Below are 24,681 nucleotides of genomic sequence, written 5' to 3' on the forward strand. Positions count from 1 at the left end.
AAGGATTTCACTAGGAAGGTGAGGTTTGAAGGCATTTGTGGCAGAAGAAATTGCTTAAACAAAGACAGCTGTGGCTATCACAATATTTGGTTACAAGAAATAATATATTTGTTTTTTCTAAATAAAATAAAATCTGGTTCAGGATCCCCACACGTCCTTTGTCAAGAAGTACAGTGTGTCATGCTTTTGGGGATGGGGACAGCAGTGGGTCGTGTATACAGTTATAAACACGGTGGACATGGGCCTCTAGTATTGGGGCATCACAGTGACCACTGAAATGTTCATGTTCAAGCCCCCTGAGTCTATATGAGGGAAACTCACACCACCTGCTGTCCCCCAGAGCTTACCTCCAAGAGAGTAAGGGTTTTCGCAGGGGTTTGCAGTTTTTCTGGGAGGTGGCCTGGGATCACATGACTCTGTACGCAGTTTTATTTAATGCTCTTTTTTCCATTTGGCATCTTATCTCTTCCCTGTGCATGCACGCATGCACAGTCGCTTCAGTTGTGTCCGACTCTTTGCGACTCTATGGACTGTAGCCCACCAGGATCCTCTGTCCATGGGATTCTCCAGGCAAGAATACTAGAGTGGATTGCCATGCTCTCCCCCAGGAGATCTTCCTGACCCAGGGATTGAACCCACGTCTCCTGAACTGCAGGTAGATTCTTTACCCACTGAGCCACCTTGGAAACTCACTGATCTCTGCCCTACACCATGGCTACTGCTTAAAGAGCATACATTGAAAACCTGGTTCAGTGACAGAAAATAAAGCTTTCACATCTTTTGAGGGTTGAGAGGGGGTAGCTCTGTGATGGTACAGAGTAGGGTAGGGGTCTGGGGTCCAAATGCTCTTTGTGCAGACTTTCAGTCTAGCCCTCTCTTTTCTCAGCTCCCCACTTTCTCCATCTTCAGTACCTGATGCTTCCAGCATGTGAGCCTGAGGGCTACAGCAGCTGAGTTCTGGTCATTATCCCCTCTGAATGTTCTTAGGTTTCACCTTCCCCTACCTGGCCAAACTAGTTACTGCCTCTCCATCCACTTTCTGTCTGCATGTTTCACTGTTTGGGGCAATGGATATGTATTAGTGCCACTGATGAAAAGTTTTTTATTACCTCTTGTTCTTTTTGTTGGTTTTAGATGACACCTGAGGAGAAGACTGCTCCACCATCTTTGGAATATACATTCTTCAAATTAAAAAAAAAAAAATTCCCTCTTATTTGCTAACTTTCTGACACTTTACAATTTAAATGTTTTTTCCCTCTTAGGCAATTAAACTTTCATTTCCTCTTCCTTTTATCAACATGAGAATTCACCCTAACATTCTCTTGTTTAAGATGTTTAATCTTTGTTTTATCAGAGTGCATTGAATTTAAGGAATTAGATAGTCCCATAAGTCTTATCATGAAAATCGCTCTACCTATTCACATCTGCCCTCTGCCTTCCATTTTCCAACTCTCTGGAAGCCTCCTCCATCAAACTTGATTCTATTGCTTTTGATACTTACATCCGTATCACTAAACAACTTGCTAACACTGCTACATCTTGATTTTTCAGTATTGCCTATTCACTTCCTGCTGTGGAAGATGAGAATTTAGCAGTCTTATCCACTATTCTCAAATGTGCACACCACCTCCACATTTACCCTATATAGATATGTCATAATTTTGTTTAATCTTCAGTGTTTATAAGATGTGTAACTATTCATAAGTTTACAGCTTTAGGACTGTGTGACAGACTATGTGACTATTATGTGAGCTATGTGATATTCTATGATTATTTTTCCTTTCTTGTACCATTTTGAAAAAATTTCAATGAAGTATAAAACTGTCCTGTTCTTTAGTTTGCTTTCATTTCTGTTTCTTTTCCCCTCCATCATTTCTAAACTCCTTTCTGATTGTATCAAGCCCAACAGATGTTTTTTTCTTTTTTTTCCAACAGATGTTTTATCAGTTTTATCCTCTTGGATCCACCCTTCTTATAAATCTTTTGACTTCCAGTCTAAACCGTGTCCTGTATTTCTGGAGTACATCTGCCACCCTGAACTTCTCCTTCACCAGTGTTTTGGGACCCCCTTTGCCTCACTCTTGATTCCCCTGGTTTTTGGATCCTGTGTCTCTCTCTTTCTTGGTTTTCCCCTTGTTACTGTAGAACACTTCTTCCAGTAGTTTCCTGAGAACAGTACATAGAAGATAGACTTGATAAGCTTACTTGGAAATACTCAAGTGCCCTCACACTGAATTCATATTTTGGCTAAGTGAATAGTCAAGTTGGAAATAATGTCCCTCAGACTTTTGAAGGAGTTGTTTGATTATTTCCTAATTCTAATCTTGTAGGTTGACAAATCTGGAAATATTCTGATGCTTGTCTCATTAATAGAGTTTTGCCAGGAGAACGCACTGGTCATAGCAAGCACCCTCTTCCAACAACCCAAAAGAAGACTGTACACATGGATATCACCAGATGGTCAACACCAAAATCAGATTGATTATATTCTTTGCAGCCAAAGGTGTAGAAACTCTATACAGTCAGCAAAAACAAGACAGGGAGCTGACTGTGGCTCAGATCATGAACTCCTTATTGCCAAATTCAGACTTAAATTGAAGAAAGTAGGGAAAACCACTAGACCATTCAGGTATAACCTAAATCAAATCCCTTATAATTATACAGTGGAAGTGAGAAATAGATTTAAGGGACTTGATCTGATAGACAGAGTGCCTGATGAACTATGGACGGAGGCTCATGACATTGTACAGGAGACAGGGATCAAAACCATCCCCAAGAAAAAGAAATGCAAAAAAACAAAATGGTTGTCTGAGGAGGCCTTACAAATAGCTGTGACAAGAAGAGAAGTGAAAAGCAAAGGAGAAAAGGAAAGATATATCCATTTTAATGCAAAATTCCAAAGAATAGCAAGGAGAGATAAGAAAGCCTTCCTCAGTGATCAGTGTAAAGAAATAGAGGAAAACAATAGAATGGGAAAGACTAGAGATCTCTTCAAGAAAATTAGATACCAAGGGAACATTTCAATCAAAGATGGGCTCAATAAAGTACAGAAAATATATGGACCTAACAGAAGCAGAGATATTAAGAAGAGGTGGCAAGAATACACAGAAGAACTGTACAAAAAAGATCTTCACGACCCAGATAATCACAATGGTGTGATCACTCATTTAGAGCGAGACATCCTGGAATGTAAAGTCAAGTGGACCTTAGGAAGCATCACTGCAAACAAAGCTAGTGGATGTGATGGAATTCCAGTTGAGCTAATTAAAATCCTAGAAGATGATGCTGTGAAAGTACCCCACTCAATATGCCAACAAATTTGGAAAACTCAGCAGTGGCCACAAGACTGGAAAATGTCACTTTTCATTCCAATCCCAAAGAAATGCAATGCCAAGGAATGCTCAAACTACCGCACAATTGCACTCATCTCACACACTAGTAAAGTAATGCTCAAAATTCTCCAAGCCAGGCTACAACAATATGTGAACAGTGAACTTCCAGATGTTCAAGCTGGTTTTAGAAAAGGCAGAGGAACCAGACATCAAATTGCCAACATCTGCTGGATCATAGAAAAAGCAAGAGAGTTCTAGAAAAACATCTATTTCTGCTTTATTGACTATGCCAAAGCCTTTGACTGTGTGGATCACAACAAACTCTGGAAAATTCTTCAAGAGATGGGAATACCAGACCATTTGAGCTGCCTCTTGAGAAATTTGCATGCAGATCAGGAAGCAACAGTTATAACTGGACATGGAACAACAAACTGGTTCCAAATAGGGAAAGAGTACATCAAGGCTGTATATTGTCACCCTGCTTATTTAACTTATATGCACAGTACATCATGAAAAATGCTTGGCTGGATGAAGCACAAGCTGGAATCAAGATTGCCAGGAGAAATATCAATAACTTCAGATATGCAGATGACATCACCCTTATGGCAGAAAGTGAAGAACTAAAGAGCCTCTTGATGACACTGAAAGAGGAGAGTGAAAAAGTTGGCTTAAATCTCAATATTCAGAAAACTAAGATCATGCTATCTAGTCCCATCAGTTCATGGCAAATAGATGGGGAAACAGTGGAAACAGTGACAGACTTTATTTTTTTTTTTTGGCTCCAAACTCACTGCAGATGGTGACTGCAGCCATGAAATTAAAAGATGCTTACTCCTTGGAAGGAAAATCATGACCAACTTAGAGTATTAAAAGGAGAGACATTACTTTGCCAACAAAGGTCCATCTAGCCAAGCCTATGGTTTTTCCAGTGGTCATGTATGGATGTGAGAGTTGGACTATAAAGGAAACTGAGCACCAAAGAATCGATGCTTTTGAACTGTGGTGTTGGAGAAGACTCTTGAGAGTCCCTTGAACTGCAAGGAGATCCAACCAGTCCATCCTCAAGGAAATTAGTCCTGAATATTCATTGGAAGGACTGATGTTGAAGCTGAAATCCAGTACTTTGGACACCTGATGTAAAGACCTGGCTCATTTGCAAAGACCCTGATGCTGGGAAAGATTGAGGGCAGGAAGAGAAGAGGATGACAGAGGATGAGATGTTTGGATGTCATCACGGACTCAATGGACATGAGTTTGAATAAACTCTGGGACTTGGTGATGGACAGGGAGTCCTGGTGTGCTGTAGTCCGTGGGGTTGCAAAGAGTTGGACATGACTGAGTGACCAAACTGAATTGTCTCACTACATATATATTTTCTCCCAGTGCTTCCAGAATTTTCTCTTTATATCACTTTTCTGAAATTTCATGAGGATATATTTTACAATAGCTCTGTTTTAATATTTTATGCTAGGTGCTCAATTTTTTTTGGAAACACAATTGTTTGGGAATTTTATGAATTACTGTTTGATTACTTTCTCTCCATTTGTTTTATTCTCTCTTTCTGGAATGCCTATTATTTGGATGTAGTACCATGTGTATTATCTCCAACTTTTATAATTGAAAAATTTTTTTATTTTCCATCCTTTAGTCTTTTGCTCTACTTCTTTGGGGGATTTTTTTGCAACTGTATTTTCTAATCCTACTTGAGTTTTTCATGTTTTGCTGTTACATTTAATTTCTATAGACTCTCTTTGTTCTGTTTATTTTAAAAAAAATAAGTTATCTACTCGTTTCATGAATGTAGTATATTTTCCTATTTCTCTGAAGAGATTGATAATAGTCTTTCTTTGGCTTTGTTTTATTTTTTTTCTGCACAGTCTTTGTTTCTTCTGATTATTTGTTCTTTCTCACAGTAGAGGTTTTCCTCACACCTTGATGATCAATTTAACACTGGATACTAAAAAGCGGGGACTGGAAACTCTACACATGTGGGTGAGCTTTTTGACTGTGGGCTTCATCACAAAATGCTCTGCTTGGATTCGTTTTTTTGGAGGGGGGATAATATCCCTGATTTCCTTAGATTTTTCCTCAAAATTTTCCAAAGCGAAGAGTTCAATCTCCTGCCAGAGCAGTGTTGCGCAAACTTCAATGTGTATACAGTTCACCCAAGGAATTGTTGAAATGCAGATTCTGATTCAGGAGGTCTTAGATAGGGCTGAGATCCTGTGTCTAGTTTCCAACTGTTGCCATTTTCTATGGATGCATCTTTTTTAAAATTTCAAAGTTTATTACTTTATTTTTGGCTGCACTGGGTCTTTGCTGCTGCGTGTGGGCTTTCTCTAGTTGTAGTGAACAGAGGCTACTCTTCCTCCTGTGCACAGGTTTCTCACTGTGGTGGCTTCTCTGTTTGCTGAGCACAGACTCTAGGGTGCCTGGGCCTGGGTAGTTGCACCCGCAGGCTTAGTTGCTCTGTGGTATGTGGGATCTTCTTGGACTAGGGATCGAACCGTGTTCTCTGCACTGGCAGGTGAATTCTTAACCACTGGACCATTACAGAAGTCCTATGGATGCATCTTTTTCTTTTTTTTTTTAATTTTTATTTATTTGGCTGCACCAGATCTTAGTGTGGCATGCGAGATCTTCAATCTTCATTTCAGCATGTGGGATCAAGTTCCCTGACCAGGAACTGAACCCAGGCCCCCCGCATTAGGAGTGCAGAGTCTTAACCACTGGACCACCATGGAAGTCCTATGGATGCATCTTGATTAACATGGAAAAAGATTATGATCCTTTTGGCTGCTAATTCTGGGAGTCATTCTGGGGAAAAGACCTGGGAGGTCGCAACATTCTGTATGTGATGTTTGCTTGCTTAGCACAGAGACTCAATTCCCTTGCTTTCAGCACAATGGTGGCCCAGCTCACATAGCCTGGGCTTCACCTTCTCCAGAACAGTCTCCTCCCTTGCTCTGCTGGGGAATGGGAAGGGGGAGGAGGCAGTTGTTTGGTTAAAGGGAGAAAGGGGAGAGGCAGCAGGGAGTCTGCTTGCCTTGAAACAGACTTTTTACCAATTCTGTTTTGCTTTATCTTTGCCCCTGCTTCCAGAGCTTGGTTCTGTCAATTTTTGAAGATTGGTTCTGCCAATTTTTGAAGATTAAAAGAAGCAGTGTGCAAAGCAAATCAGGCTGATGCTAGGCTCCTTCAGCTGTGACTTTAGGATTCTGCTTTCTTGGACTCCTTATATTATTTTAATTGAATTTGTTCTTCCTCTTTCCACCCTCTACTTTGATAGTTAATTTTTTTTCTATTTTATCTCCCCTTCTCTTTGCCCTTGGTACTGGTGGGCCTGACAAAATCTTTTTACTGTAGTTTTAGGGAGTTTCAGGAGAGAGAGCAACAGTGTTTAGTCCATCCACCATCTTTAACTACAAACCCTCCCTACTTGATTTTTTCACTAGATATTTCTGACTGTTGTCCCCAGAGTCCTTGAAAATATAGTTCACAGTACACGATTGATGGGACTTTGTTTCCCAGCTGAAAGTGACTTGCTTGCCTTTCCAGGTTTGGGTAACCTGGGCTCATACATTTCTATCTTCAACTCTCCCTATGCAAATGAAACAAGTGTCATATTTTATTGACCAATTTCCAGCATTTCCTCTAGTCTGGGGCTTGTTAGGACCATTCTTTTTTTTTTTTCCACATCTGGGAGCATCTGTAAGGGAATCATTTTAATTAATAAGAGGTTCCCACTTGTCTTAGAACTGATTTATTTATAGCTGAAGAGAAAGCTGATTTTTTATTACCCTCTGGAACTCTAATTTGGTTCTACTTGGTTTTTTCTACTGTCTTTCCAGATAAGTATACAGATAAAGGGAGTATCACAAGAGGTCATCTGTGATAATCTGCATGTCTTTTCTCCTTTTTCTTTTTCTTCCCTGCTACACTCCCCAACAGGGAGCTGAGCCTAGACACTTAATAGAAATAACATTTGGCATGTTGAGGAAATTGAATTATGGAATAAGGGTGATGGCTCGAGATTCCATGATGCCATGGGAACCTGCACATCTGAAGGTGCATCCCTTAGCAAGGTTTCTCTTTTGCTGCACCTGATGGTATGAGGAAGTATTTGGCCAAGAACATACACATAGCTTTTGAAGTCACATGGACTTGGGTTCACTCCACTTACTATTGGGACTGACTTGCACGAGATGCCTAATCTTTATAAGTTCCTGTTACCTCACCCGTAGGGGAGGAAAGCTAATACCTGCCCTACGGGTTACTGTAAAGATTAAATGTGATAATGTATGTCTGTGTGTGTTAGTCGCTCAGCCGTGTCTGACTCTTTGGAGTCAGACTCCATGGACTGTAGCCCGCTAGTCTCCTCTGTTCGTGGAATTCTCCAGGCAAGAATCCTGCAGTGGGTTGCCATTCCCTTCTCCAGGGGATCTTCTCAACCCAGGGATTGAACCTGGGTCTCCTGCACTGCAGGCAGACTCCTTATCTTCTGAGTCACCAGGGTAGGTAAAGCACTTAAGACAATGATTGCCCTTTAGGATGCCCTTACAGTTACGAGTTATTTCGGGGGTGTTACAGATGTCTCTTTTCCCCTCTTCCAACAGAGAGCCTAGCATCATCTGCAATTTCAAGCGTTCAAGTCTTCTGTACCTGGTTATATTAGATAACAGAAGACCTTTGAGTCACCCCCACAATGATATATTTGGCAGTCCTTTAAAAGTTATTTATGACACAGACTTAACAAAAAATCTCCCAAAAGAAGAAAAAAGATTTTTTTTCAGACTAGCTGATCCTTTAAAAAAAAAAAATCAAATAGTTAAAGAAAAATTCTAGCTACTTTGGTTCTATGAAACCCATTAAGATAAAAGCATAGAATTAGGGGATTTTTGAATAAAAAATCTTAGTGCAAAGTGCCAGGCTAATTCTGATGGGTGTAGGGCTATGCCGTAGCTGCTTAGATGACTTTTAGTATTCAAATTAGTATCTGATATATTTATTTTTATGAAATACTACATGATAAAACATTGAACAAGTGTCAGATGGATGTATAGATACAAGCTGACTTTTCCCTCCTTCAGACAGAAAAATGATTAGTATGATTCCATTATTTTGTTTCGCCTTTCAATCTTTTTCCTCTTTCTTTCTTCCAAGGTGGAACATGAGGAAAGGCTGTAAGGGCTAAATTAGACTAGATGGAAATACGTGGCTGGCCTAGTTTGCTGTAACTTCCGTCTATGACTACCCTGTGCAGCTAGGGCCTAGAAATACCTGTCTTGTTACTAACCTATCATTTAAGACAGCTCCAAATGGTTTAGTGTGATTTAATCACACATTATCTCTGTTTCTCTCTCAACAGCTTAGTCTACAGTCCCTATCATGGCTTCTTATCAATATGAGACACCAATAAATGCTTTTGAATTCTTAGTGTGTCTCGAACCTCTTGGCATTGTGTCCAGTTGTGGCCTGAATGCCCAGCCTGTGTTCTTTTTATGCATTTCCTTCAGGTGACACTGCCTCAGTGGTCTAGCCTGACTTCAACTTGCAAGTGATGCTTCCACCATCAGTCTTTGGTTGTATGAAGCTTGGGCTCCAGCAGATACAGTCATCTGGGTGGGGAAAGGGGCTTCCCTGTTGGCTCAGATGATAAAGAATCTGCCTGCACTGCAGGAGACCCGGGTTTGATCCCTGGGGTTGGGAAGATCCCCTAGAGAAGGGAATGGCTACTCACTCCAGTATTCTTGCTTGGAGAACTCCATAGACAGAGAGGCCTGATGGGCTACAGTCCTTGGACTATCAAGGTTGCAGGGAAAGAGATGCAATGAAGATGAGTTGGTGGTGGTTTACTTGCTAAGTCCTGTCCAACTCTTGTGGCCCCATGGACTGTAGCCCACCAGGTTCCTTGGTCCTCTGTCCATGGGGTCGATTGCCATTTCCCAAACCAAGGATCAAGCCTGGGTATCCTGCATCACAAACAGATTCTTTACTGACTGAGCCACCAAGATGAGACCATCCTCACTAAAACAGAAGTATAGGCCAATGGAGCAAGATAGGAAACCCAGAGATAAACCCACACACCTATGGACATCTTATCTTTAACAAAGGAGGCAAGAATATACAATGAAGAAAAGATCGCCTCTTTAATAAGTGGTGCTGGGAAAACTGGATAGCTATGTGTAAAAGAATGAAATTAGAAAACTTCCTAACACCATACACAAAAATAAACTCAAAATGGATTAAAGACTTAAATATAAGGCTAGAAACTATAAAGTTCTTAGAGGAAAATATAGGCAGTACACTGTTTGATATACACCACAGTAAGATCCTGTCTGACCCACCTTCTAGATTAATGGAAATAAAAATGAAAGTAAACAAATGAGACCTAACTAAACTTAAAAGCTTTTGCACAGCAAAGGAAATTATAAACAAAATGAAAAGACAACTTTTGTAATGGAAGAAAATAATTGCAAACAAAGCCACTGACAAAGGGTTAATCTCCAAAATATATAAGCTGCTCATACAGTTCAATATCAGAAAAACAAACAACCCAGTCAAAAAATTGGCAGAAGACCTAAACAGACATTTCTCCAAAGAAGACATAGAGATGGTCAATAAACCCATGAAAAGATGCTCATCCTCACTGGTTTTTTAGAGAAATGCAAATCAAAAGTACAATGAGGTATCATCTCACATCAGCCTTCATCAAAAAATTTACAAACAATGAAAGCTGGAGAGGATATGGAGAAAAGGGAACCATCCTGCACTGTTGGTAGAAATGTAACCTGATAGGGCCACTATCGAAAAACAGTACGGAAATTCCTTTAAAAACTAGGACTAAATCTACCATGCTGCTGCTGCTGCTAAGTCGCTTCAGTTGTGTCCGAATCTGTGTGACCCCATAGACGGCAGCCCACCAGGCTCCCCCGTCCCTGGGATTCTTCAGGCAAGAACACTGGAGTGGGTTGCCATTTCCTTCTCCAACGCATGAAAGTGAAAAGTGAAAGTGAAGACGCTCATTCGTGTCCGGCTCTTAGCGACCCCATGGACTGCAGCCTGCCAGGCTCCTCCATCCATGGGATTTTCCAGGCGAGAGTACTATATGACTCAGCAATCCCACTACTGGGCATATACCCTGGGCATATACTGGGCATATACAATTTTAAAAGACACATGTACTCTACTGTTCGTTGCAGCAATATTTACAATAGCCAGGACATGGAAGCAACCTAGACATCCAGAAGAAGCTGTGTATATTTATACAGTGGAATTTTACTCAGCCATAAAAAAGAATGAATTTGAGTCAGTTGTAGTGAAATAAATAGAAAGAGAAAAACAAGTGTTGTATATTAAGGCATATATATGAAATCTAGAAAAACGGTACTGAGGAACCTAGTAGGGAATGGACTTGTAGACACAGCAGGGGAAGGTGAGGGTGGGACATGAATTGAGAAAGTGGCATTGACATATATACACTATCATGTGTGAAATAGATAGTGGGAAGTTCCTAAATAACACACGGAACCCAGCCTGGTACTCTTTGATGACCTGGAGGGGAGGGAGGCTCAGGAGGGAAGGGGTATGTGTATAATTACAACTGATTCGAGTTGTTGTATGGCAGAAACCAGGGCTTCTCTGATGGCTCAGCAGTAAAAAATCCACCTGCCAATGCAGGAGACATGGGTTCATTCCCTGGGTTGGGAAGATGCCCTGGAGAAGGAAATGGCAACCCACTCTAGTATTCTTGCCTGGGAAATCCCATGGACAGGGGAGCCTGGTGGACTATAGTCCATAGGGTCACAAAGAGTTGGAACCAACTTAGTGACTAAACAACAACAATAGCAGAAACCAACACAAAGTTGTAAGGAATTTTCCACCAATTAAAAAACAAAACAAAAAAAGAAAATAAGGGTGACAGAATTAAGAGATTAAAAGGAAATATTAGATAATTAAAGAAAAAGATGAGGCCATCCTTACAACATCCTGGGGCTCTACCTGGTAGGAAGAATCCGAGAGTCAAATTTGCCTCCACCCGACCGGGTTCTCTCCTGCACCACAGAGGAACCATAGAGGAACCATAGGAAAGAGATGGGCCTGACTTTGAACTTGGACTGGCTATGTCAGATGTGTCCCATGATATTAATTTTTGGATCAACCTGAGAAAAATTATACGATTTCCTAAAAGCTTAAAAATTAGAATAAAAAGGCCAAGAATATGTTTCTATCTTTTGTCCTTGATTGAGAGAGGAGAAAACACTAGTATTTAGTATTGTGTATATTCACGGCTTATAAAAAAAATCTGATTTTGAAGGGAAAAAATTTTATATTCAAAAAGCCTCTTTTCATTTTTTCAAACATTTGGATCATCACAGTATTCTATCTTCCTAATTGTAATGTTTTCTTGAAGTGCTGTTTTTGTAGAAAGTAGTTTCTCACATTAAAAAAAAAAAATCACATGATTTAACATTTCAAAATTTCTTGGTTTGATCGCCTTAAAATCTTTCTCCTGATTATCAATGAAAGCCCTCAGGAGTCTGGGGACTTAGCCTTTTTCCTTTCAAGTGCGCTCAGAATCAGCAGGCTCATACATTTCAGAATATGATTTCGGGGCTGTAAGGACAATTCAGCATCCTGGTTTTGAAATCTGATGCCAGCTTCCACTCACTGTTCATCTTTTCTCCTTTTCTTCCTCACTCCTGCATCCCCATGCACTGAACTCTCCCAGGACATCAAAAGGAGCCCTGCTTTGAGGGGGCAAAAACCACACTCAGGGGACATTCCAATTTGGTGTTTAAAATTTAAATGATGATTCTGATTTAAAAGGACCATGTTTTCTTTTCTGTTGCTTCTTAGAACCCAACCCATTATGGAAGTATAACAAACGGGAAAAAAGTGCTGAGAAGAAATTATTTACATGTTGTATTGGAAAATACTCAGGAAAGATGGAAAGATTACTATGTTTATGGTCCCTGCTTTCTTTAAAATTGTTGTATTGTTTTTAACAGCATGCTTAGTTTTACTTTTTTAATAAAACTTAAATGGAATAGAATCAACCCTAAATCACTGGGCTCCATTTAAGAATTAATGTTACCTTTTTAGACAACAGACTCGAGGTTGCTGAGGAGAGGAGAGGAATGGATTGGGAGTTTGGAATTGACAGATGCAAACTATTATATATAGAATGGTTAAACAACAAGGTCCAGTGTGTAGCACGGGGAACTATATTCAATATCCTGTGAGAAACCATAATGGAAAAGAATATGAAACAATATATATATGTATATATGTAACTGAATCAATTTTCTGTGCAGCAGAAATTAACACATTATACATCAATCATACTTGAATAAAATCTATTAAAAAAGAATTAATGTTACTTTTTACTTCTACGTTAAAAAGCAGGTCTTTAGAGTCTTACTTAAAAAAACAAACAGACATCAAATTGAAGTTTAGAGATACACATCTTGCCTAAACCAATAGACAGATATTAGAAAGAGAAGAAATGTACAGTAGTCACTTTAGATAGAAGCAGTGGGGAAGGCACCACAATTTGGAAAATGGAGAAGAATCACGGAAGATTCGTTGGATGTGAGCGTGTGAGGGTGGTGTGGGGTGATGGTGATTGAGCCATTCTGTATTTTTTATTCCTTCCCCTCATCTTGGTGTGGCAGCTATTCATTTTCCTAACAAGTTCCCTATCTCTGGTCAGGAGACTTATTTTGTGCGGTACTCCTCATATTTTTCATCCCTTAAATAAGGGGTGAATTCCCTGCCCATCTGTCTCTTCTTGGGTCACTTCTTCATATTAATCTTTGGAAGTATTACAAAGAAAGTATCTTAGCATTAATTTTTGACCCATGTTTTTTTGTTCCTGTTCTTGGATCATTGCTTGGTTTCTTTGGAGACAATTTCTGACAGTTATGCCAATTGTTACACAGTTGTGAATATCAAATTACAACCTATAGTCAATGTTCTGCAGAATACTTTAAAGCAAAATCCACAAAATACAGAGCTTGTAGAAAGATGACATAGCTTTTCTTTCTATAGTTCTTCAACAAAATATGTATCTTATGGAGTTGAATTTTAAGTGTTCATAATCAGGGTTGCCATTTGTATCACAGTAATTGCTACAAGAGAGTTTCCCAGTACTCAAAATTGAGAAGAATTTAAACTTGAGTGATTAGTGAATAAATATAATATACTTCAAAAGTAACAAAGAAATGTATACAAATGCCATCCAGCAGCAGTGTAAGACTCACAGAGCTGCTTTATAAAGAACTTTTATGAACTGAGTGAGATTATCACTTGAATTTTATATTTGAAAAGTTGAGCTTGGTTCTATCTGATTTTATGGAACAAGCATATCTATATTTTATTTTAAATATGATGCTATAGTACTATCAGAAAGCTGTTTGCTTATATCTTACTAAACTTTTTGTGTGTGTGTATAGAGAATTTATTGGGAAAAAATATTTTAAATGAAAAAAAAACTTCTACTTAGTTTCTAAGAAAAATAAAACAAATAATTGATTTATTTCTTTGTAGAAGCAAGTAAAAATGGAAAATAAAGGCTATCCAGGGGCTTCCTTGGTGGTCTACTGGTTAAGAACACCCCTGCCAATGTAAGGGACATGGGTTCGATTCCTGGTCCGGGAAGATCCCATATGCCATTACAAAAAGAAGCCGATGCGCCGCAACCACTGAGGCCTCCTTCTGGAACTCGTGTGCTGCAACAAGGGAGGCAGGCAACTGGAATGGGAAGCCTGTGCACCACAATAAAGAGCTGCAGCTGAAGAAAGCCTGAGTGAAGAAATGAAGATTCAGTGCAACCAAACTAATTACATAAACAAAAAAACCAAATGAAATAAATCTTTAACAAAAGCTATCCTGTATTAAAATAGGAGATTTGATTTCCTTGGATAATATTTTTCAATTTTCAAAGTTTGGAGTCTCTCTAAGGACAGAGGTCTGATCTGTTCTCTTTACTGCTGTGTGATCAGTTTGTAGGTGGCATTTGCTTTATACATGTTCAGTTGTGACTAGGGACATATTTTTCCACTGAAAATATTTCTTTATATTAATTGGTACAATGATTGTGGATCATTATATACCAAAATTATTTGATTCACATCTTCTGGGCTTTATGCCTTATTTTGACTAAGATATTATTCCCAAACCTGACCTGACTATAGTTAAATAATTCTTACCTAGTTTTTAACTCTCTTGTCCATTTTTCTTCTTTTTCTCTTTGATTAAAAAATATCACCAAACTGAGTAAAGACTGCCTGCCTGCACTCTGCCATACATGGTGGGGTGTTGCTGCAGGACCTTGCTTCGTACCTGTAAGATTCTCTATCCAATAAACAGTTGATGTTTCAAAAAGAATCTCTCCAGATTTAGGGCCAGATTAGATGCACCTTTTATTCTCTTCCAGACTCAAAATAATTTAGACCTATATTCACATTTGGGCACATCTTTTTTTTTTTTTAATATAAATTTATTTATTTTAATTGGAGGCTAACTACTTTACAATATTGTATTGTATTGGTTTTGCCATACATAGACATGTTAAATTGTCTGCTCAAGCAGTAGGGGAGGGTTCTCCTCTGATAAGTTGGCATCTGACAGCTTGTTAAATTAACTATATGGAAACCATATAACACTGGCCTTTGAAACTAGGAACTGATAACTAATCAATGTGCAAGGGTTGATTGTTTGGTAAACCATTGATAACCTATGACTAAAGGGCATTATTGGGTTAATTTAATTATATGTGTTTTTAGATATGTTAGATTTGAAATCATAACTATAGCTGCAGAGAGATCAAAATGTTCCTTTTTTTTAAAAATAATTTTCTTTCTTTCTGAAGGTGCTGGGTCTTTCTTGCTGCTCAGGTTTTTTCTCTATCTGCGGTGAGTGGGGGCTACTCTCTAGTTGCAGAGTGCAAGCTTCTTAATGCCACGGCTTCTCTTGTTGCAGAGCATGGGCTCTAGGTGCGTGGGCTTCAGTAGTTTAGGCACATGGGCTCAGTATTTGCAGCTCCTGGGCTCTAGAACACAGGCTCAGTAATAGTGGTATAAGGGCTTAGTTGCTCAGGCATGTGGGATCTTCTTGGACCAGGAATTAAACCCGTGTCTCCTGCATTGGCAAGTGAATTCTTTATCACTGACCCACCAGCGAAGCCCTCGAAAGGTTTTTTGGACAATATATTTATAAAATGGTTGTATGTTTACATGGAAGGTATACAAAGTCTTTATCTAAGCACCGGATTCTCAGTGTTTCATTTCTAGAGCCTCTTGGTCTTCTCAGGGAGCCTCACAATGTATATTTCACACATGCAAATGTGCTCATATGGGTATCTTTGTGAAACTGCAGCCAGCTTTATTTGAGTAGCCTTACAATTTGAAAGTGGTGCCAAATTTAACCAGATGGTGAGTATGGAGTTACTTATAGATAACTTTAACTTGATGCCAATGGTTTTACACACATCCAACAACTAATTAATTCAAAAACACTCCCCCAAAATAGTATACAAAACTGTATCCATTTGGCATTAATAATGTGACATAAAGACATTAAAGTTGATCAGTTTTGTGGTCTTTCCTTTCCCCTGTTTAAGGGAGAATAATATCCTGGTGGGTACAAACTGAGTTCCTGCTTTGCAACTGCCTCACTTTTCTTCAAGTACTCATTTTTTCATTGAACATGCAAAAAACATTATCCTTAAGATAATTCGGTAAGAATTCAACTTACATAAAAGTATATAACATGTACAAATTGCACTTTCATAAAACGCCCTTCCCTGCCCTCAATACCATATCCCACTTCAATCCCAGAAATAACTACTGTTGAGACTTTGTTATATGTTCTTGACTTTTCTTCTCTGCCCAAATATAAGCAATCCTGTCAGTTTCAAATTTCACATGTGAGATTCTATCACATATATTATTCCATAATTTACTGTTTTCACTTTGATTTTTCCATATCAGTGCAGAGAAGCAGCTCATTCTTTTTAAATGCTGTAGAGTAAATATTAAATGTTAATAAAACACTATTCAATTCTTTTTTTTTTTTTTTTGGTTTTACTGTTTCTCTATTAGTAAATCATTTATGTTTTCTCCCAATATTTCAGTTACAAAAAATGCTGCCATGAACTTTCTTTTACATTTTTTTTTCAAATGCTTCCTTCTTCTTTTTCTTATGAATTGTTTGGTAGACTCATTCTACGTTTTGGGTGTCCTGTATGTCTAATATAAAAGCTGGAATGTGAAATGCTGAGGTGCTACTTTTCTTTTTTTTAATTCTTAATTGAAGTATAGTTGATTTACAATATTGTGTTAGTTTTGCGTGTACAGCAATGTGATTCAATTAAATATGTGTGTGTGTATGTGCTCAGTCATGTCTGACTCTTTGCTATCCCATGGTCTGTAGCCTGCTAGGCTCCTCTGTCCATGGAATTTTCCAGACAAGAATACTGAAGTGAGTTGCCACTCCTACTCTGGGGAATCTTCCCCACCCAGGGATTGAACTGCATCTCCTGTGTCTCCTACATTGGCAGGTGGATTCTTTACCACGGCACCACCACTCTTTTTCAGATTCTTTTCCCTTAGAAGTTATTACAAAATATTGAAAATTATTTCCTAAGGTGCTACTTTTAACTTTTCTGGAATTTTACAGATGAGCTGGGGGGAGGGGAGAATATGGTATGGCAAGAAACTTAAAGAATCATATGTTAACTCATTTGCTAAGTAGGTCTCATCTTCAAAGTACACAAACATACTTCCCTCAACACTACATTCCTCTGTAGTTATGGCATCCCATTGCAGTCAAACTTCACTACAGAAGAATCTCTGCTTGTTTTCTCTGAGTGCTCACTTCCCATTCAGTTCTCCCTGACGGCAATCTGGGCTCTGCCCTATTGCAGCTACCACTATCGAAACTGCTCCTTTCAAGACCTTCCGGTTACTAAATTCTTTGGATGCATTTTAAGCCCTTCATCATTGGCCTCTAGGTACCACTCAATATCCTTGCCTATTAAAAAAATTTATTTATTTGGTTATGTCCCCCAGTACGTGGGAACTTATTTTCCGGCCAGAGATCAAATTCATGCCCCCTGCATTGGGAGTGTGGAATCTTAACCACTGGACCATCAGGGATGTTTCACGACTCCATAATCTCTTTTTAAAAAAAAATATAATTATTTTTTATTGAAGGATAATTGCTTTACAGAGTTTTACTGCTCTCTGTCAAACCTCAACATGAAGCAGCCATAGGTATACATATATTCCCTCCTTTTTGAAACTCCCTCCCATCTCTCTCTCCATCCCACCCCTCTAGGTAAATATAGAGCCCCTGTTTGAGTTTTCTGAGCAATACAGCAAACTCCCTTTGGCTATTTATTTTACATATGGTAATGTAAGTTTCCATGTTACTCTTTCCATACATCTCACCCTCCCCTCCCCTCTCACCACATCCATAAGTCTATTCTCTATGTCTGTTTCTCCATTGTTGCCTTGTAAATACTCTTGATCACTTCTGGCTGAAGGTCTCACCTCCTTTGGTTTCTGTGACACAATTGTATCTATCACTTCTGCTTCAGAAGAAAGTAACAGAAAACTCAACCCAAACTGGTTTAAGGGATAAGAAACTTCATAGGTCTCAGGAATGCAAGTCTAGAGAGAGAGAGGAAGGGTCAGGGTTGGCTCCAGCTCCATATCTCTGTGGTTCTCCTGGCTAGTTGGCTTCCTTCAGTTGGTTTCCTTCTCAGGTTGGCATGGAGAGGGGCTGCAGCAAGCCTCAAAGCCCATATGGAAGAAGAGAGGGCATTACTTCAGAAAGTTCTTCTAAGAGGCTAATGAAGAGTATGTCCAGTGTTCCATTACACTTTTTTTTTTAAATATATTTTTTCTTGTTGTAATTGTTACTTTTAGTCTCTAAGTCATGTCAGACTCTTTTGTGATCCCATGTAGCCTGCCAGGCTCCTCTGTCTATGGGATTTCCCAGGCAAGAATATTGGAGTGGGCTGCCATTTCCTTTTCTAGGGGATCTTCCTGACCCAGGGATTAAATCCAGCCTCCGGCATCCAAGGCAGATTCTTTACCACTGAACCACTGGGGAAGTGCATATTTGTTTTCTAGTTTTGTGGTGGTTTAATCTCTCATTCATGTCTGACTCTTGCAGCCCCATGGACTGTAGTCCCCAGGGCTCCTCTGTCCATGGGATTTCTCAGGCAAGAATACTGGAGTGGGCTGCCATTTCCTTCTCCAGGGGATCTTCCTGACCCAGTGATCGAACCCATGTCTCTTGTGTTGCAGGTGGTCTCCTGCATTGCAGGGGGATTCTTTACCAACTAAGCCACCAGGGAAGCCCTTCCTAGTTTTATTAAAACACAGTGGACATATAACATTGTGTAAGTTTAATGTGTATAAGATAATTTGATATATGTATATACTGCAAAATGATTATCACAATAAGTTTACTTAATACCCACCACTTCACATAGTTAATTTTTTTCTTGTGTTAAGAAACTTTTCATATCTACTCTGTGAGCAACTTTCTAATATACAGCACAGTATTGTTGACTATGGAACTTCCCAGTCCATGGAGTCGCAAAAAGTCAGACATGACTTAACAACTGAAACAACAACGTTGTTGACTGTAGTCACCATCCTGTAAATTACAGTCCTGTGCGTGCTGCGTGCGAAGTCATGTCAGTCATGTCTGACTCTTTGCGACCCTCTGGACTATAGCCCACCAGGCTCCTCCGTCCTTGGGATTCTCCAGGCAAGCATACTGGGGGTGGGTTACCATGTCCTCCTCAAGGGGACCCAGGAACTGAACTCTTGTCTCTTATGTCTCCTGCATTGGCAGGAGGGTTTGTTTGTTTGTTTGTTTGTTTTACCTCTAGTGTCATCTGGGAAGCCCACATTACATGTCTAGGGCTTATTTATCTTATAATTGAAATTTGTGTCTTTTGACCACCTTCATCTATTTCATCAAACTTTTCCTGAATCTCACTGGGTTACTTGCCCCTCACAGTCCCCAGAAAAGTGGGTGGGATATCTTTATACTGGTGTGTCAACCCAGCAAAGTGGGTGGGATATCTTTATACTGGTGTGTCAACCCTTAGCCTCCCTAGAGGCTCAGAGACTTCATGGGGGAGGAGTTATGTAAAGACAGAGAGCAGGCAATTGATACTTGTTAGTAAACCAGCAATGTACACCACAACTACCCTCCCAGGGTTTTTCTGTTTGTTTTTTTTAATTGCAGGTTGCTCTTCTGCATTCCATGATGTCTTCTTCCTCTGCCCAGCCCTTCTATGTGGACAGTCCCCAGAGTCTCACTCTTGCTTTCTTCCCACCATTCTGTTATCCCCCAAGACAATTTGTTCACTTAAAAAAAAACAAAACAAAAAACTTTTCATTTTGTATTGGAGTACGGCTGATTAACAATGTTGTGGTAGTTTCAGGTGAGCAGCGAAGAAGCTCAGCTATACACACACATATATTCCCCTCCCGTTCAGGCTGCCACATAACACAGAGCAGAGTTCCAATTGGTTTACTTTTGAGGCTGTATATACCAACTTCCAAATCTACAACTCCAGTTCTCTGAGTTCTCCAAACTGTAGACTTGCATATCGTTGTGTATTGGATGTAGATACAGACGTGTTTCAAACTGAGTTAGTCAACATGACCCAAAGGTCAGCACATCCTTCTGTATTCCTTACCTCAGTGAGTGACTTCATTAAACATTATTTCCTAAGTTCTTTTAGACCCCTTTCACTTCCCAGCATTGGAGTAATCACAAAACCCTGTTGATCTAGCCACCAAAAGTTAACAGGGCCACATGCTCAGAAATCTTTTCTGTATTACCCTTTCTCTCCAATCTGTTATTTGCTCTTGTCATATGTAATCCATGGCACTGCATATGAAACTGTATAAAAGAACCTCCATTGACTAGCCTCTTGACTGCAGTTGCCACATCTTACTAGTTTTTAATATCCCTGTTCTCAGCAAACAACTTGAACACTGTTGGTGTTCAGGAAATGTTAGATGATTGTAGAATGACTTTAGTCTTTAGACACTTACTGGGTCACTGTGATTTCTAGACATTCTCCCAAGCTCTGAATGTTTGATGTTCTTCCTTGACAGACTTGGTCCTGCCTTCAAGTGGGTGGAGTAATGGGAAAATGCCAGAAGCTGTGTCCCAAGGCTGTGAGTGTCAGGTCATGGCCAGGGTAAACAATTTGAAACTAGGTCAGGGATCCAAATTGGGCTGCTGAATCTAGGAGCTAAAGCATGAAACCAGTTGTGTTGGTATCTGGGTTTTTGAAGAGGCTGGCAGGAAGAAAATCCCAGGTCCATGTGAGACAGCTATGGCAGCTTTTCATGAAGTTTGAGATGCTCAGACTGTTATGGACCCTGTAATACAAAGATGAATAGGGGATGATCCCTAATCTAGTAGGAACTCAGAGTGATGTGGGAAAATAGATATGCAACAAAAACTTAGACTTCACCGTAAGAAGTGAAATAGTGAAACATGCCTATAGCACTAAGGGATCCAGACATGGAAGCTGATGCCTGTGCTTAGGAGAAATTGTGGTGACCTTGAGAGGATGCTTGTTAAGAAAAGTTTCTCTCTCTCTTTTTTAAGATTATATCTCAGATTTGGCATTTAACTCCATAGATGTCCTCAGGACAAACCACTTTCTTTAATACATAGGCAAAAGTTGTTTTCTTCCACTGAATCTATGTCACAATTTTTTTTCCCGGGCTCATAGGGCCTGTTCCCTGGTAGAAATTTTTTCAATAGCTTTGTATTCAAGTTATAAATATGAGAGCATTTTTAAGGGTAGTTTTTATGCATAAAAATGATTATTCAGAGTTTAGTATATAAAAATTAATATTCATCATATTAAAATTAAATATACTATACATTTATGTGATAAATATTTGGTTCTTAAGTTTAGCTTGTAAATATTATCCTAATTAAAAGTCTACTAAATTTGGACATTACTTGTATGGAACTTTAAAAACATTTGTAAAATAAACACCCTTAAGCCTTTAAAAAGCATTTATACATTTAACACATGTGATTTTCCTATTAAATGCTGTATCAAACACTTGTGTGATTTAATAAAGAAAATTCTTCCCAGATTCTTAACTGTTCTAAGTCTAATGGAATATAAATGTGGATAAACTTAAATATTCTTATATATAAAGTTAGATTTCAACTAGTCTAAATGCCTTATATAATTATACATTTTAAATTTATGGGGTTGACTTTTTACTCCAGTAGGTCAAATTTTCTTTCACATTATCAACACTTAAAGTAACCAAGTATGTTCAGACTTTTAAATGTAGAAATATTAATTATAGCAACCTACATTGCTAGAACACCATTTTCTAGACTTACTGACCTTATGGAAATTTCACTAGTTTACATATATTTATGTGTATATATGTGTGTGTGTGTCTCTATGTGCACATGTGTGGTTCTATGAAATTTTTTTTTTAATTTTATTTTATTTTTAAACTTAACATAATTGTATTAGTTTTGCCAAATATCAAAATGAATCCACCACAGGTATACATGTGTTCCCCATCCTGAACCCTCCTCCCTCCTCCCTCCTCATACCATCCCTCTGGGTCGTCCCAGTGCACTAGCCCCAAGCATCCAGTATCGTGCATCGAACCTGGACTGGCTTCTCATTTCATACACATGATATTACACATGTTTCAATGCCATTCTCCCAAATCTTCCCACCCTCTCCCTCTCCCATAGAGTCCACAAGACTGTTCTATACATCAGTGTCTCTTTTGCTGTCTCAAACACAGGGTTATTGTTACCATCTTTCTAAATTCCATATATATGCGTTATTATACTGTATTGGTGTTTTTCCTTCTGGCTTACTTCACTCTGTATAATAGGTTCCAGTTTCATCTACCTCATTAGAACTGATTCAAATGTTTTCTTTTTAATGGCTGAGTAATACTCCATTGTGTATATGTACCATAGCTTTCTTATCCATTCATCTGTTGATGGACATCTAGGTTGCTTCCATGTCCTGGCTATTATAAACAGTGCTGCGACGAACATTGGGGTACACGTGTCTCTTTCCCTTCTGGTTTCCTCAGTGTGTATGCCCAGCAGTGGGATTGCTGGATCATATGGCAGTTCTATTTCCAGTTTTTTAAGGAATCTCCACACTGTTCTCCACAGTGGCTGTACTAGTTTGCATTCCCACCAACAGTGTAAGAGGGTTCCCTTTTCTCCACACCCTCTCCAGCATTTATTATTTGTAGACTTTTGGATCACAGCCATTCTGACTGGTGTGAAATGGTACCTCATAGTGGTTTTGATTTGCATTTCTCTGATAATGAGTGATGTTGAGCATCTTTTCATGTGTTTGTTAGCCATTTGTATGTCTTCTTTGGAGAAATGTCTAAAAAATATGGAATGCTTCACGAATTTGCGTGTCATCCTTGCGCAGGGGCCATGCTAATCTTCTCTGTATCGTTCCAATTTTAGTATATGTGCTGCCGAAGCGAGCACTGAAATTTTATCCCATGTATAAATTAATGTAACCACCACAGTCAGGATACAGAATGGTTCCATCATTACAAAGGCACTGTCTTGCTATCCCCTTAGGAGGAAACTATTTTATTTACTTTTGTCCTGCCAAAGCACTGCACTATGTCAGGTACATGACAGACATCCAATAAAATGTTTGTTAAATATACCAGTACATGACTACATAGGACTAGGAGAATGTACCCAATTTGTTTGGATAAAGAAACATTAATATGTTTACCAGACTTCAGTTTCTTTAACAAATTCCATCTCATGATGACTGACTTGCAAAGAACACAAAATTCTCAGCTACCAAATCTCATAGAAATGTTGCATCACTAATTAACCTGAATCTTGTAATCAAGACTTTGCTGACTATTCCTTGGCGGACCCCTGGTTAGAATTCTGCACTGCCACTGCAGGTGGCACAGGTTCGATCTCTGGTCGGGGAACTAAAAAAAAAAAACAAAAAAACTTTGCCAACCTGGAAAGCTTACAACTCTTGAGGCCTCAATACACCTCAATAAACAATGTGTCCATATAGTTACAAGTTTTCAATAAATGACATGAAATCCATATGGATAAGTTATGTGAAATGTCTTTTGGACATCCGCTGGGATCCAGACCAGAGAATGGAGGCAGCCTGACGGGAAAGTCAGAGCTCCAGGCCCGTGAGGCCTGACTTCCTCTTGGTTCCGGTTACTAATACTGTCCCAGAGCAAACAGAAATATGACCCTCCATTAACTTGCTTTAGACTGACAACAATAAAATTTCCCCTAATGGTACTAGGGGGAAATCGACTACTCCTGCAAGATATTTGCACATTGTTGGCTGTTTCTTGACCTCAAGATATCTTTTTGGAAGCATTTAAAGAACTAAGGAAAGAAATTGCCCTTTAAGTCGACCTTGTGACAGAAGGAGGTGGGAAAATAATTACACTGCATACCAGGCCTTACCTTTGCACAGAATAACTACATGACAAATACTAAAGCAAACACACTGGAAGAATACCATAATATTCATTCGCCTCGTTTCTGATAAGAAAGGTTTATGCATTTTTATATCTTTAAAACCTTTGTTTTGCAGGGTTTGCTTTAGCCGGTTGCCTCTTACTCACAGTGTGTGGAGACTGAATCACTTTGGAATCCATTTTTCTTGAGTTACTTGAAATGTAGCATGCAGTGCATTTTGCATTAGGAACCCCAGGTACAACCTGTTTCTGTAAATGATTGATTTCCATGGATCTGTTCCTTTAATTGATTTGATATTTACTTAAGAAAGTTCTTTCTTTGCTTGCCTTGTCAGCCCTCTCTGAGAGCTTTCGTAAAGTGTGTCGCCATCATAAATAGGCAGGCTCCTTCCCAGACCAGCTGTTTCTCTGATTGTGCGGGGTCTTCACTGCAGTGTGCAGGCTTTCTCTAGTGTGGTGAGCAGGGGTTTCTCACGGTGGCTTCTCTTGTTGCAGAGCCTGGGCTCAGTAGTTGTAGTTCACAGTCTCTAGAGCGCAGGCCCAGTAGCTGTGGTGCCCGGGGTTCTGTTGCTCTGCAGCATGTGGAAACTTCCTGGACCAGGGATCAAACCTGTGTCCCCTGCACTGGCAGGCAGATTGTTATCCACTGTACCGCCAGGGAAGTCTACATGGATTTTAAATAAAAGCATCTTTAGAAAGTCTTTTGCTAGTTTTATTGATTCTAAAATTCAATCTAAATAAAAGCAGGGTGATTGCTATGAAAACTGAGTTGTGGCAAGCTCTGTGCCAGCCCTCCCAAC

The 24,681-nt window shown here is 39.3% G+C and overlaps 1 non-coding gene across 1 annotated transcript; it reads right to left on the reverse strand.

The window, feature by feature from the left end:
• Positions 1–22,785: 22,785 nt before the first annotated feature.
• Positions 22,786–22,892, reverse strand: LOC139186296 (U6 spliceosomal RNA). Its single transcript, XR_011569893.1, has one exon. It is a non-coding gene; the product is annotated as a U6 spliceosomal RNA (small nuclear RNA).
• Between the last annotated feature and the right edge of the window lie 1,789 nt (positions 22,893–24,681).

Source organism: Bos indicus, chromosome 12, assembly GCF_029378745.1.
Source record: "Bos indicus isolate NIAB-ARS_2022 breed Sahiwal x Tharparkar chromosome 12, NIAB-ARS_B.indTharparkar_mat_pri_1.0, whole genome shotgun sequence".
NCBI lineage: Eukaryota > Metazoa > Chordata > Mammalia > Artiodactyla > Bovidae > Bos > Bos indicus.